We start from the raw sequence: 16549 nt of genomic DNA, 5'->3' as shown, positions 1-16549 counted from the left end.
TGTATCATTGCCAGTGCCGGATTTACGTACATATAAGCTAAACAAGCTATAGCTTAGGGCTCCACTCTCTTGGGGGCCCCAAAAATTTTTTAAGGAAAAAAAGAACTGGATGTACATTTCCAAAATATAAGATAAAAAACAAATAAAATGAAACCTAAATTGTGTTTCTAAAGGAACTTTTGTTATTGCCAAATGCCAATGTGTTTGTTATGAATAAAAAATCATTTTAAGTTAGAGCTTAATAATTATTTCACTATTAATATACTTCTTCTTAATTGTATTTCACTATTAATATAAATGTAAAGGGACCCCTGACCATTAGGTCCAGTCGTGACCAACTCTGGGGTTGCGGCTCTCATCTCGCTTTATTGGCTGAGGGAGCCGGTGTACAGCTTCCGGGTCATGTGGCCACCATGACTAAGCCACTTTTGGCGAACCAGAGCAGCGAACGGAAGTGCCCTTTACCTTCCCGCTGGAGCGGTACCTATTTATCTACTTGCACTTTGATGTGCTTTTTAACTGCTAGGTTGGCAGGAGCAGGGACAGAGCAACGGGAGTTCACCCCGTCGTGGGGATTCGAACCACCGACCTTCTGATCGGCAAGTCCTAGGCTCTGTGGTTTAAACCACAGCGCCACCCGTGTCCCTTTTCACTGTTGATATACTTTTTCTTAATTGTATTTCAGTTCAACAATTACTTTGAAAAAATAAACATTTTGTTATGTCCAAATAGCTTTAGATACCTATTAGGTCCATAAATTACCATATACATTCAACACAAAAAACAGTGACAATTTGTTGTTGACAAAGGACAGCTGGACATATAAAGGGCCTCATTACCTTCAGTAGCTGAAGGCCTCATCAAACCTAAATCCGGCCCTGATTATTGCCCCAAAACAGTTACTAAACAGTTGAAAATTATGTCACATAGTCCTTTGTGAAAGGGAGAACACGTTTCTGAAAAACAGCAGTTGAGGTCTTTTGTGGAAATTTGTCACTTGATGCTATTGTAATACATGCACAATGATTATGATCCATGTACATCAGGCACACCAGAGTCTGCTTGTAGTAGATAATAATAATACAGTGGTACCTTGGGTTAAGTACTTAATTTGTTCCAGAGGTCCGTTCCAGGGGTCTGTGTGGAGAGGGTAACAACGTTCAGATTTTTGGGTATTGAATTACAAGAGGATCTGTCCTGGAGTGTCAACACAAGGGGGCTTGTGAAGAAGGCGCAGCAGAGACTGTACTTTTTGAGAATCCTAAGGAAAAACCATCTTCCGCAGAAACTGCTGCTTGCCTTCTATCACTGTGCCATTGAGAGCGTGCCCACTTATGGCTTATGTGTGTGGTACGGAAGCTGTACTACCCAGGACAGGATGGGGTTGTGCAGAGTTGTTAAGGCAGCAGAGAGCATTGTTGGCTGCCCACTCTCCACCTTAGAGCAGATTTATGCCACAAGGTGCCATAGGAAGGCACTGGACATAGTAAAAGATCCATCGCATCCTGGTCACTGTCTCTTCGAGCTCCTGCCGTCGGGACGGAGATACAGGACGATGAAGACAAGAACGAGCCGTCTCAAGAACAGCTTCTTCTCCAGAGCGATCTCAGCCCTGAATGGGAAACCTGGACTTTGAAAGTCATCTAATCTTCCTTGCTGTATTATACTGTATTGTTTTAATTAGTGTTTTTATAGTTGTTCTGATTTTGTGTGGAGTGCCCTACCTGGGTGGATGGAGCAGCCAAGTAATTTTCGTTGTCCCTGAGAGGGGGCAATGACAATAAAGATATTATTATTATTATTATTATTATTATTATTATTATTAACCTGAAACTATTCTTAACCTGAAGCACCACTTTAGCTAAGGGGGCCTCCTGCTGCTGCTGCGCTGCCAGAGCACGATTTCTGTTCTCATCCTGAAGCAAAGTTCTTAACCTGAGGTACTATTTCTGGGTTAGCGGAGTCTGTAACCTGAAGCATATTGTTAACGGAGGAATCCGAGGGCTCCCTTGGACAAAAAGACAAAGACACCAACCAGGACAATTTGGAGCAAAACAGCAGCCTGTAGAGGACTTCCGGGTTGGCGCCATCGCCGAATGGCGGACTCCCTCCGAGCTCCGGAGGGAGCCTGCTGGGCAGGGGTTGGGTCCCGCCACGCCGGCGACGCGGGGACCCTCAAAAACCATGGGCGGTGATGCCCATGGACTTGGTGACTCGGCGGGCACCGTTTGCGCCCCCGACCCGCGAAGGAGCCTTTTTAAAGGCTGCGGAGCGGGTGACCGGGGTGTGTGTGTGTGTGTGTGGTGCTATGAGTCCACTGCTTCCCCTGCCTAGCGAAGCCGCATGCCATTCGACGGAGAGCACCGACTTCTTCTTTTGAAAATTTGGATTAAAAAGAACAACCCGTGAGTAAATTTATCGGACTTAAAAGGGAAAATTTGCTTTACGAATTCGGAGTGAGCGGGGGAGGTGCAAAAAGGAAGTCCGCCCCCCCTGTTGTAGATGTTTTAACGCAAGGATTTGACAACTAAGATCGAGAGAAGAATCTGTTTATTTGAAAAAAGTTATTAACTTCACGAAGGGAAATTACAAGTAATTGTGCTGGAGGAGAAGAGTGGTTTGTGAGAACTAAAGTGTAACCCCCCGGGAACCGGGAGCGATCCGTTATGAGAGACTGGTGAAGAGATATAGAAATTTTGACAGCTGTCAAAGTAGCTGTCAAAGTGGGAGAATAAAAGAGAACTTTGTTACGATGACTTTGCTGGTTAGATTCGTTACAATTTGGATATAAATTACTGAAAACAAGGGCAACAAGTTAATTTGACTTTTGGGTGTGATCTGGAAGGAAACTAAGTTACCATAATCCCTCTAGAGGGAGTTCTGGGACATTGCAAGAATGGCAGCAAGTGGAAAAATACTCATGGAATTGAACAGGACTTTTTATCTCCTGGGAAAGCTGCAAAAACGAAGCATTATTTTGTCTACAGAGGTCTCTACACTAAAGGAGACAATGGATTTATCTATTGAAGAAAGGAAGGGACTTGACGTAAGTTTGTGTTCCTGAACAAATAAAGCCTCTGTAGAGGAACTAGAAGTTTTTGAATTAGAAGGTTTTTGCAGCGGAACAGGAAAAGAAACCTGAGGAATAAGAACTGGACTAAGCTCGAAGTTGGAACATTTGGGACATCCAGACTTTAAAAGGATCAAGAAACAGAATTTGAGTTATACTCTTAAATATAGAGGTCTGGAAGGAAGAAGAATGATCTTTTCTGAGAGTTTCTCTAAGATTGGGCCTTCTGAAATTAAAGATTACCAAAAAGACGGTAAAGTGGAATCGAGAGAGATTTAGACATAGACGTGGGATCTCCAGGCCGGCAGTAGACAGATGGATGGATTTTGGGGATCGAAACCGGGAAAGGGGGGAGGGAGATTTGGAACCCAAAGGCTGTAAAATTATATTTTTTTATTTTCTCTTGTTTTACTTTGTGTGATAAAAAAGGGGAATTCGTGGAAGGGAACTGGGGTCGATCTTAGGGAAGTACAAAAAACTATAAAGAGAAATGGTTGTACAAGATAAACTAAATTTGAATAATGGGCTAATTATAATTATAATAAGGTTTTAAAATTTGGGGTAAGAATTTGTGGAACTAATCTAATGGAAATGGAATACAAGAGGGGGAGGGGTGGGGAAGTCCTGGAAAGATGTTAATGAAAGTAAGGTTTTAAATGCAAAATTTATCTTTTTCTTTTTTCTTTTTTTCTTTTTTTATTCTGGATTTTTTGGAAATTTTAATAAATATCATTTTAAAAAAAACACAAAACAGCAGCCTGTAGGCTTGGCTTTTTATTGGAAACTGTCGCGACAGGACTCCCACCCACAACAAGATGAAGCAAAATGGAAGCCCAGAACAAAAGAAGACCCCAACCTTTATTAGTTACTAATCCCCCAAGCTATACCCCCTAAGACTACATCACAACTACATCACAGAAAGGAGGGATAGAGGGAGGAGTTGTGGAAGTAACCTGAGTATCTTGTCACCTGGCTGGTTCCTCCTTTCCCCCCTCCCCATGAGTACTTTCCAGGTGACAAAGGGGAGTTTGCAGTTTCCTGCCCCCAGAGGGAAGAGCTGATCATTGTCCTTTGTTCCAGTCCGTGCTGAATCCACTCCTATATGCAAGTTCTTTGTGACCTTGATGGTCTTCTGTCTAGGACCATCAGGGTTGGCATAACAACTGGGCAGGGCTCCTGTGGATGTGTTGGTATGCTCAAGGGATTATGGTTCCCCTGTATCAAACCTTCCCTCAAACCTTCCCCGTTTTGTAGTCCTTCCTTCATGGAGTAAAATAAAAGTGGAACGGTGCAGATCTGATGTATGGTTGATTTTCTATGAATTTATAACTGAAGCGTAGTGTAAGTAGTGTGTGAGTGTGAGTGTGTGTCAAGTTTGTACAAACTGAATGATGATGGGGGGGGGGTTTCCTGTGACAGTATGTAACCTGAAGCATATGTAACCCGAGGTACCATAATAATAATAATAATAATAATAATAATAATAATAATAATTGTACCTCACCCTTCTGACTCGCCACTCTGTGCTGCTTCCAACAAATATAAAAGCATAATAAAAGCATTACACAATAAAAGAATGCAAAACTAAATGTTTAAGTTCCATGTCTTCCTAATGCTGATCCAAAGTGATCCAAAAAGGAGGAGCCAATGGCTGCTTCAGAGTCCAATTCTGAATCTGCTGAAGGTATAAACATTGCAATTCTTAAGATGACTTACATTTTGCTTTTTCGTTTCTTGACAAGGCTGCAAATATGCTTCAGTTCTCCAGGACAGGAATAAATGGTCCTGGGTGCAGGGTTCGGTTTACTCTGAATGCTAGCTCTCACTTTTTAAAAGCAAGTGTGTCTCCAAGGGACTCAGTGCATAGAAAAACACCTACCCTCATCTTACAGCCATGCTATGTGGAGACAGACTTGCTTAGCTTCGCCCTTTTTTCTTTTTTTTTAAAAAAAACTTTATTAATTTAAACTACACACTTATACAAAGAATTTACAAAGAATTAACAATCTCATACTACAAAATGAAAATTAAAGAAAAAACAAGAAAAAATAAAATACAGAGAAAAGAAAGGGGGGAAAAGCAAATTTACGTACATAAAAAACCCTTAATCTTCCTAATTAATACTTAAATAAACACTTAAATAAAAAAGACTTCTGACAAAACGAGTCTTCCAATCATTCTCATTGTACTGTTTATATTGTCGTCGTTTCCGCCCGCACAGTTTTATATTCTTTAATATTGTTCCCGTCTACTCCACAAACGTTATTTGTTGTGTTTACAAGTATCACTCAAGTTCTGCTAATATGGTGTGATTGGTACAATATGATCTTATATAATCCTTAAATATTCTCCATTCTCCAAATATTTTCTGGTTCAATACACCTCTAACTCTTCCCGTCAGTTTTGCTAGTTGTAAATATTCTAACACGAGTATCTGCCAGTCTGTAATTGTCAGTATTGTTTCATTCTTCCACTTCCTCACTGCAAGAATTCTTGGCAGAGGGGGAGCTAGCTGAGATTGCCACTCCTTGCTGCAAATGGAAATTGACTGTTCCAGTAAAGGTAAAGGTAAAGGTACCCCTGCCCGTACGGGCCAGTCTTGACAGACTCTGGGGTTGTGCGCCCATCTCACTTAAGAGGCCAGGGGCCAGCGCTGTCCGGAGACACTTCCGGGTCACGTGGCCAGCGTGACATCGCTGCTCTGGCGAGCCAGAGCCGCACACGGAAACGCCGTTTACCTTCCCGCTGGTAAGCGGTCCCTATTTATCTACTTGCACCCGGAGGTGCTTTCGAACTGCTAGGTTGGCAGGCGCTGGGACCGAGCAGCGGGAGCGCACCCCGCCGCAGGGATTCGAACCGCCGACCTTTCGATCGGCAAGCCCTAGGCGCTGAGGCTTTAACCCACAGCGCCACCTGCGTCCCCTCTTGATACTGCGTCTGTTCCAGTATCAAGCTCAATTGAGCACCAGAGGAATTCAACTGCTACGGCCCACACTCTCATCACTAACATAAAAGGTCACCCAAGGCTGTCCTTTGGAAGCTGGTGACCCTTACACTTACTAACTTTTGACTCCCCAACTACCGTTGCACACATTTGAGCACATTCATTCCCTCAGGGTTTATTTCGAACTTTCCCCTTGGGTGTGGCGCAAGCAAAAAACATGCTATCCTTTCTGAAACTTCTCGTAACTGAAATGAAGAATGGGAAAGAGGAAACAGAAAATAAGAATTAGCAGAGAAAGGTATGGGAAGGAGGGGGGGGAACACATAAGAAAGGAGGGGAAGAAAGGATGGGGAATTTGGAGAAACGTAAAAGGCAGAGAGGAAGCAAAAAGAGCAGAGGTGCCTTGAGAATAATAGGGGAGTTATTTGGGAAATGCCCACAGTTATTTGGGGGAAAGAGATGATAAAACGGTAAAGGGAACCCTGACCATTAGGTCCAGTCATGGCCGACTCTGGGGTTGCGGCGCTCATCTTGCTTTATTGGCTGAGGGAGCTGGCGTACAGCTTCTGGGTCATGTGGCCAGCATGACTAAGCCGCTTCTGGCGAACCAGAGCAGTGCACGGAAACGCCGTTTACCTTCCCGCCGGAGCGGTACCTATTTATCTACTTGCACTTTGACGTGCTTTCGAACTGCTAGGTTGGCAGGAGCAGGGACCGAGCATCCTTAATCTGGGTGAAGAAATATGTTTTGGCTGGTATAGGAATGGGGAGTAGAGAAATAAAGAGTCACTTTTTGAGAAAGTGTCCCCCATCCCTTATGAATTGGCTTTTTCTGCTTTCCTAGAGGTTTTTGCCACCGCCAGCTTCCATCTATTTTTCTCTCCTCACAACCATCCACTTATTATATGTCTCTCAGTCTCTGAGCACTCTTTGGGTTTGCTCTCTCTAAAATGCATGGGCAGTCATTGCCTGGTATAAAATTACCTGTCATGGAATGCATGTTGGGAAATTTACGTTGCTCTAGGGACTCGATGGTGACCCGCCCTTCAGGCGGGCAGGCTTACACCTCTGTTTGACATTGCTAGAGGCAAGAACCAGGCAGTTTTTGAGTAGTAGAAGAAGAAGAGTTTTGATTTGATATCCTGCTTTATCACTACCCTAAGGAGTCTCAAAGTGGCTAACATTCTCCTTTCCCTTCCTCCCCCACAACAAACACTCTGTGAGGTGAGTGGGGCTGAGAGACTTCAGAGAAGTATGACTAGCCCAAGGTCACCCAGCAGCTGCAGGTGGAGGAGCGGGGAATCGAACCCAGTTCACCAGATTACGAGTCCACCACTCTTAACCACTACACCACACTGGCTCTTTTTTTTGTAGCCATTTTGTGAAGACCCTTAACTCTTGTGAGCCCTGGGGGGGCTGAGAAACATTAGAATAAGCAGACACAACTTTCTGGAATTGAAGATAGCCACAACTTTATTGGTTACAGGTGTCAGTAGGCCTTGGCTTAGGCACTGGGTAAGCATTCTGAGTCAGTCTCCTGCCTGAAGGCTGATGTCGAACAGGGTTGTGCCCAGTTTAAGGGTCACCTCAAGACATACGTCAACCAAGCTGGTTTCCAGGTGGCCATTGGGAAACTCTATGGCTCTTAAAGCTATGGTTTTCCCAGTAGTGATGTATGGAAGTAAGAGCTGGACCATAAAGAAGGCGGATCGCCGAAGAATTGATGCTTTTGAATTATGGTGCTGGAGGAGACTCTGGAGAGTCCCATGGACTGCAATTTGCTGGTCCAGGGGGGAGGTTACCGTGGGGCGAGGTCCAGGACCTGAGTTGAGGGTCGGCAGACAGTCCTCCACGGGCGAAGCGGGGTCCACAGCGAGAAGCCGGGCAAGGACAGGAACTCTGGGGGAACAGGACTGGATGCTGGCTGAAACAGCTCTTCAACGACGTTGCTCCCACAACCTGGGACCGGGCTGACTGGCCTTTATCTTCTCTGAGGCCAGGGGCGGTCCTGGCCCCCAGGAGACCCGCCTCTCCTGGCCTTAAGGCGAGCACTCCTCCTGGGAGAAACCAGTTCCCTTCGCCTTCTGCCCTTCGCCTCTGCAGTTCAGGAGAGGCTGAAGGGTTACTGGACCCAGGGGGAGACTCACCTGTACGCACTGAGTCCTCAACCACCTCCGGAGCCAGAGTGGATTCACCTGGTGCCTGCTCCTGAGGATCCGGCACAGGTGCAGGCGCTTCAGAATCAAGGCCCTGCCCCAGCTCAGCCGGCCCTGGAGGCGGGGACTCCCGTGCAGGCTGGGATTCCTCCGGTTCAGCCTCTGAATCGGATTCCCGGGCCATCACATGCAAGAAGATCAAACCTATCCATTCTGAAGGAAATCAGCCCTGAGTGCTCACTGGAAGGACAGATCGTGAAGCTGAGGCTCCAATACTTTGGCCACCTCATGAGAAGAGAAGACTCCCTGGAAAAGACCCTGATGTTGGGAAAGATGGAGGGCACAAGGAGAAGGGGACGACAGAGGACGAGATGGTTGGACAATGTTCTCGAAGCTACCAGCATGAGTTTGACCAAAGTGATCAAATAAGGGAGGCTTACAATTTGGACAAGAAAATTGGTTTCCAGGTGGAAAAATCAAAATTGGAAACAGAACTGTTAGATCCCAAAACTAAGATATTATCAAGAATGTATAACTTGCTGTTGAAATGGAACACTCAGGATGAAACGGTGAAATCTGCTATGATAAAATGGGCACAAGATGTCGGACACAACATTATGTTGGCTGACTGGGAACAGTTATGGACCACAGGTATGAAATTTATGGCATGTAATGCCTTAAGAGAAAACTTAATGAAAATGATTTACAGGTGGTACATGACACCAGTCAAGCTTGCAAAAATCTATCATTTGCCTGATAATAAATGTTGGAAATGTAAAGAAAATGAATGTACATTCTTTTACCTCTGGTGGACGTGCCCAAAGATTAAGGCTTTCTGGGAGATGATCTATAATGAAATGAAAAAGGTATTTAAATATACCTTTCTGAAGAAACCAGAGGCCTTTCTCCTGGGCATGGTCGGCCAATTGGTGTTAAAGAAGAATAGAACTTTTTTTATGTATGCTCCAACAGCAGCAAGAATACTCATTGCAAAGTATTGGAAGACACAAGATCTACCCACCCTGGAAGAATGGCAGATGAAGGTCATGGACTATATGGAACTGGCGGAAATGACTGGCAGAATCCAAGACCAGGGAGAAGAGTCGGTGGAAGAAGATTGGAAGAAATTTAAAGATTACTTACACAAATACTGCAAAATTAATGAATGCTAGAATGATGTCGGAATGAAGTTAAGTGGTTTTAGCAGCAATGTTATAAAGGAGTATGTAAAAATGGATTGTTATTAGGTGAGAATGCAAAGTTATAATACATCAAGGTAAAGGATTAAGATAAAAATAAGGAGGGAAAGGGTTTGCTGAATTAACTAACTGAACTGGAATACAAAAAAAGGGAGGTGTGAGGAGGTCAGGGAAACAAGCAAATGAAAGACAAGACATGAAAAGACTGATTTGTTTTTAACTGTTTTTATTTTTCTGTATTCTGTATTCCCCCCCCCTTTTTTCTTTTTCTTATGCTGTAATCTTTTTTTTGAAACTTTAATAAATATCTTAAAAAAAAAAAAAGAGTTTGACCAAAGTGCGGGAGGCAGTGGAAGACAGGAGTGCCTGACGTGCTCTGGTCCATGGGGTTACGAAGAGTCGAACGCAACTAAACAACAATGGCTCTTTCGCTCTCCAACTGGGCTTCTGGATAGAATATTCCACCCAGACCCCTTTACCAGAGTACCCTGAGATCTTGCACTTGATCCACCTCAATCCCCGGTAATAGACTAATGCAGAGGTTTTCAACTGTTTTGAGTCCACAGCTCCCTTGGCCAGTTACATTCTTTCTGTGGCACCCCTGTGGAGCTCTGAAGCCCAGTTATGTCACCCCTTGCCTGCAGAGCTCTCACCCTTTTTCGAACACCCTCCCTTGTGGAGTGTTCCCTCAGCCTTCTCTCCTTGGGAGTCCTCTGGGCAGCTGCTGTCCCGATCTCTGAGCTGCCCCCTCCAGCCCCCAAGAGAGGTGCCTCCTGACACTGCCCACCAGGGCCCTGGGAAGAGGATGCCCCCAGCCTTAGTGGCGCAACAGAGACTGGCCAAAGGTGAACAGGAGGCCAGCACCTTACCTTAGGTGGCAGCAGTGGGCGCTGCCAGGCCCTCTCCTTCAGCACTGGGCACTCAGCTCCCAGGCAGACCTTGCACACAGCAAGCAGAAGAAAGGCCAGCGTAGCGCCTGCCAGCCTCCCACTTGTCTGTCCATTCCCAACAGCAGGGGCTGGCAGATTGGCTGGCTGGGCTTCCTCGCCCACTTGCCTGCTTACTCCAAGGCTGCTTTAGCTTCTGGCAACCAGTGCCCCAGGACCAGCCCCAGAGGCACCACTCGCCTGTAGAGCTAGTAGCCAGGGCTGCTGCAACCAACAGCTGTGCAAGCCTTGGGGAGGCAGAGACACAAGAGGGCATCAGAGGAGAGAGGGGAGGAAAGAGGGACAGAGGCCAGTGTTGCTCATTTCCAGAGCCATCTTTCCCATAGGGCTTAGTGGTTCATTGCACCAGGGCGCCGGCCTCTCAGGGGTGCCCCAGCGAGTGGGGAGCTGCACAGCTTTGCCAGCGGCCTCCCGTCAGCACACCCATCAGCTGCTCCCCTCCAACTATATGGCTGGCGGGTGCGCAGCTTCCTTCCCAAGCCCCCACAGGAGGAGAGCAATCCCTGTAGAGGCTTAGGAGGGAAGCTGCACCCCTCTAACTATATGGCTGGCGGGTCATTTTGTCCAATTCTGCATAGCCCATTAATTTCATCTGCCATTCTTCGTTCGTCAGAATTTCTTCTTGTTTCCATTTCTGGGTTAACGATACTCTTGCCGCAGTTGTTGCATATAAAAACAATTTAACATCTTGCCTATTAATGTCTTGACCTGTAATGCCAAGTAAAAATGCTTCTGTGTTGTTGTTTTTTTAAATGTATATTTCAACATCTTTTTCATCTCATTATATATCATTTCCCAGAAGTTCTTTACTTTTTTACATTCCCACCACATATGATAAAATGTTCCTTCTTTTTCTTTACATTTCCAACATTTATTATTTGTCTTATACATTTTAGCTAATTTCACTGGTGTAATATACCATCAAAATGACAGGAAGGATTTGAAGCCTGTGAGACCAGAGATTTACAGAAGATTGGAAGAAGTATATGAATTATTTGAAGAGCAACTGTAATCAACAAATTACACTAGTAGGACTACAAGAAGTTTTGTAAGGAGAAACATACAAAGTGTTACAAAGTAGAAAAAGATAGAGATATTGGTTATGAGTTTGAAATGTAATCGGGAAGATAGGAAATGCCTACTGAGAGATTAGATTGGAAAATTTTCAGACAGGATTGATGGAAGTCAAAAATTTGAATAAGATGTAAAAGTATGTTTAATTACTGTCGAAAATGATATGTAAAAAAAAAACCCTAATAAAAAATTATATATATAAACTACCGTATTTTTTGCACCATAACACTCACTTTTTTCCTCCTAGAAAGTAAGGGGAAATGTCTGTGCGTGTTATGGAGCGAATGCCTGCGGATGGCGGGGGGGATCTGCTGCAGAGGATCCATGCTTCCCCTTCCTTCCCTCCTCCGTGGTTACAAAGCATGGATCCACATGGATCCTCAGGATTTTTGCATTGGGCTACTCCAAACTCACTGTCAGATCACATGTCTGTGGCCACAGCATGAACCACAAAAATCATATATCCACTATTTCGTTTAGAATATTTTTTTTCTTGTTTTCCTCCTCTAAAAACTATGTGCGTGTTATGGTCTGGTGCGTGTTATAGAGCGAAAAATACGGCATATGGCTGACGGGCACACAGTTTCCCTCCCAAGCCACAGCGGCATGGGGGAGAGTTGCGGACCCCTCCCCATGGCTGGCAGTGTGCAGCTTCACACCCCCCTACTATCCGTGGTAATTTGGGGGCACACAATATTTGCACCCTGGCGCCGCATCTGCTAAAGACGGCCCTGCCCATGACACCCCTGATCATTATTCAAGGCACCCCAGAGTGCCAGGGTACACTGGTTGAAAACCACTGGACTCAGGATTCAACCTAATGCATTATCCGCTGAGAGTTGTGACAACTGCTATGAGGAAGGCAAAGCCTCCAAATGGGGTCAAATTGTTTGCAGGCAAAATTGTTCCTGGCCCCAAATATGGCGTCTGATTATCTCACATCAAGGTGCTCAATATACATTGCCCACTTACTTCGAGGGCAATTCCAATTTGTAAGGTGGGTTTCAGGCAGGGACGCGGGTGGCGCTGTGGGTTAAACCACAGAGCCTAGGACTTGCCGATCAGAAGGTTGGCGGTTTGAATCCCTGTGACAGGGTGAGCTCCCATTGCTCAGTCCCTGCTCCTGCCAACCTAGCAGTTCGAAAGCATGTCCAAGTGCAAGTAGATAAATAGGTACCACTCCGGCAGGAAGGTAAAAGGTGTTTCCGTGCACTGCTCTGGTTCGCCAGAAGCGGCTTAGTCATGCCGGCCACATGACCCGGAAGCTGTACGCCGGCTCCCTCAGCCAATAAAGCGAGATGAGTGCTGCAACTCCAGAGTCGGTCACAACTGGACCTAATGGTCAGGGGTCCCTTTACCTTTACCTTTTAAGGTGGGTTTCTGACTGCACTGCTGGCTCCCAATAACACAGCGATGGACTGGCATCAAGCCCATTATTATCCACTCTGGGCAGCTGGGTTCCTTCAGTCTGCCACTGAAGCCCTACAACACACCCACACTACCATTGGCTAATTTAAATTTAGAATTTACCGGGCTATCCTGTCCTCCCCTGTGACTGGCCGAACCCAAGGCAAATGGCCAGGCACGAAAGACGTAGAGGCCGCCCCCTGTCCACTGAGGAGTTGTGCGGGCTGCAACTGCCGCCTTCCTGGAAGGGAAGCGGTCCTTATAAACAGAATCTTCCAACACATTTTACAGGGATAATAGCCATTTTGCGACAAATCCTCATCACAAGTTATAATTTTGGGTGTAGGCTCAGAGAAGGTAATAAGACCCAACTATAGCTTAAGGAATGTAGATAACCTATTTCCCCCAAATAATTGGGGGAATTCCCTTACACCCCCATTCTTGTTTTTATTGTGTATATTTTGTTTTTATCTTGTAGTTCTTTTTTTTTTTAAGGTTGTTAATGTTACCGTGTTTTTTTTAAAAAAGTTTTTTATTAGGAATTTCAACATAACATTTTATCAAAAGTCACATCATCCTTAATTTCTCTCCCCCCCCCCATTTTTTCCCCTCCCCAGAAAAAAACCCACCCTCCCCTCCCCCCTGACTTCCCTCAGGTCCTCAGGTCCTCTCTCTGGTTTTACAATACATATACTTCTCTGCAGATTATAAAGTTATAAAGATCCTTAATTTATCTATCTGTGTGTTATTAATGAAGGGTGGCGCTGTGGGTTAAACCACAGAGCCTATGACTTGCCTATCAGAAGGTCGGCGGTTTGAATCCCCGCGATGGGGTGAGCTCCCGTTCCTCAGTCCCTGCTCCTGCCAACCTAGCGGTTCAAAAGCACATCAAAGTGCAAGTAGATAAATAGGTACCACTCCGGCGGGAAGGTAAATGGCGTTTCCATGTGCTGCTCTGATTCACCAGAAGCGGCTTAGTCATGCTGGCCACATGACCCGGAAGCTGTACGCCGGCTCCCTCGGCCAATAAAGTGAGATGAGCACCGCAACCCCAGAGTCGGTCACGACTGGACCTAATGGTCAGGGGTCCCTTTACCTTTTCTATGTGTTATTAATAATAAATTTGTGTATCTTTATTCAAAACCTGCCAAGGAGTCCAATTCATTTTGTTGTTTCTTGAAATACTTTGTAAAAGGTTCCCATTCTTCTCTAAAGTCACAGTTGTCCTTGTCACGCAGTTTGTGTGTCAATTTCGCCAATTCCGCATAGTCCATCAATTTCTCTTGCCACAGTTCTTTAGTCGGGGTTTCTTTATTCTTCCCTCCTTGTGCTATTAAGACTCTTGCCGCCGTTGTCGCATACATGAAAACGTTCTTAAATTTCCTTGTAGTTCTATGCTGTGAACTACCCTCAAATCTACAGCTGAAGGGAAATATAAAATTTAATAAACAACAAAAAAATTAATGCACCTGTTTTTTTTCTTGCTTCCTCTCGCCTTTTTCATTTCCCCAAATTTCCTGCCTTTCCACATTTCTCTGTTCTTTTTTTCTTCCTTCCCGTCTCTTTCTCTGATTTTTTGGAAGTGAACAGTGTGCTTTCTGCTTGCGCCATAGCAGGAAATGCTTATAATACAACCTGAGGGAAGGAATGTTAAAATTTAGTAATTTTGGTGATCACCAGCTTTGCAAAAAATATTACAGGAAAACCTTTAGGCTTTTTGTTTGTTACTGGTAAGGGTGTGGATTGTAATTATTAGAGCTCATGGGGCTCAGTTGTGTTTTATGCTTAAATAGTCAATTTCCACCAGCAGTGTGCAGTCTTCCTATGAGACTGAAGAAACCTTTGCTTCTCTACTACTGCACCAGGGAGTGGGAATCTCAACAAAGCCAGGTAAGTCAGGAGACACCTAAAATATTTTGTATTGGTGGAAGGCAAAGTGAATTGTTGGCCAAGCTGAGGGCGAAGGGAATCATGTGACCCAAGGTACCGTATTTTTGTGTGTATAATATACCCCCGTGTATAAGATGCCCCGTATTTCAAAATATTTGGGGGGGGGGAAGGATTGGTATTGAGCTTTTTAAAGGGGGGATTGACGAAAATCGCTCACCCACCTGACTTACACTGCCACTCGCGCACATCCCCAAAGCTGCCTTTCATATGTCCCATCGCCACCAGAAATCGCCAATTGCCTGCCCAGTTGTCGCAGCGACAGCAAATCCACACCAGCCCTTCCCGCAGCCACCAATAACACCAAAAATCTTGCCTTATACACAGAAAAGTACGGTTTATGATGCAGTCGCCATGATGACTTCGTAATGATGAAGGGTCCCCAAATGTTGGAACCTTGAGGGGCTGAGGGCTGGGCTAGATGTGGAACTTTTATTTTCTGTTTCCTCTTTTTGTTTTCTTTCTTTTTCTTTCAATGCTCCATTTTACCGTAAAATAAAATAATGAAAGAGAAACAGCAATTACAACAGTGTAGCCCTGCAAAGGAACTGGCCCCTAAGGCAGCTAAGGCTGCAATTCTGGGACACTTCCTTCTCTAAAACATTTAATCCGGCACTGCAAACACAGAACACTGGCACTGTACCACTGCAGGCTGCATGTGGAAGTCGATTCTTCTTATTATCATTTTAATATATTTGCATCCTGCCGTCCTCCCAGATTGGGACTCATGTCCACATACAAGATAGCATGTCTATGCACTCCTAGCAGATGGCAAGGAAAAATGTCTGAGCCTGCTTTCTCCCCACTGACATGCGAGCTTTCAGTGTGCAGGGAGGAAATAGACAGGTAATCTCCCCCCTGTTCCCAGTGGAACAGTCCCAGGAAGGTTGCTTCACATGTCTACTCTGCTCTGCAAATATAATGGGCATGATGTCTGCATGTTGGAATGCCATGAACGCAGTTAGTAGGAGGGTCATCCAAGCTGGGGAAATAAAAGGTTAAGTTGTGCTTGGTGAAAGTAGTAGAACAATCCAATTTGTCGTTTAGTCATGTCCGACTCTTTGTGACCCCATGGACCAGAGCACGCCAGGCACTCCTGTCTTCCACTGCCTCCCGCAGTTTGGTCAAACTCATGTTCATAGCTCCGAGAACACTGTCCAACCATCTCGTCCTCTGTCATCCCCTTCTCCTTGTGCCCTCCATCTTTCCCAACAGTCTTCTCTTCTCATGAGATGGCCAAAGTACTGGAGCCTCAGCTTCACGATCTGTCCTTCCAGTGAGCACTCAGGGCTGAATTCCTTCAGAATGGATAGGTTTGATCTTCTTGCAGTCCATGAGACTCTCAAGAGTCTCCTCCAGCTCCATAATTCAAAAGTGTCCATTCTTTGGCGATCAGCCTTCTTTATGGTCCATCTCTCACTTCCGTACATCACTACTGGGAAAACCATGGCTTTAACTATACGGACTTTTTTTGGCAAGGTAACGTCTCTGCTTTTTAAGATGCTGTCTAGGTTTGTCACCTGGAGTAGGAACCAGCAAGCCACTCCAGTATCCCTGCCAAGAAAACTCCATGAACAATCCTGTAATGGTTCTAGGGGTTGCTCGTGCGTAAGCCGGTGCAAACACCTGGCTGGGTTGCCTGAGTGAACCTTTTCTGTCCCGACAGCCACTCACTGTCTCAATCGCTGGCAGAATCCGTCAGTGGGCATTTCTTAAACTTCTTCCAGCAAAGAAGCTCTTTGACGCCTAGTCTCTTCCTGCTCTCTCTGCGTGAAAGCCTTCTGCGGAAGGAGGGCGTAAGCAGC

The sequence above is a fragment of the Podarcis cretensis genome, assembly GCF_951804945.1.
Source record: "Podarcis cretensis genome assembly, chromosome: 13".
Classification (NCBI taxonomy): Eukaryota; Metazoa; Chordata; class Lepidosauria; order Squamata; family Lacertidae; genus Podarcis; species Podarcis cretensis.
Note: the sequence above shows the minus strand (reverse complement) of the source record.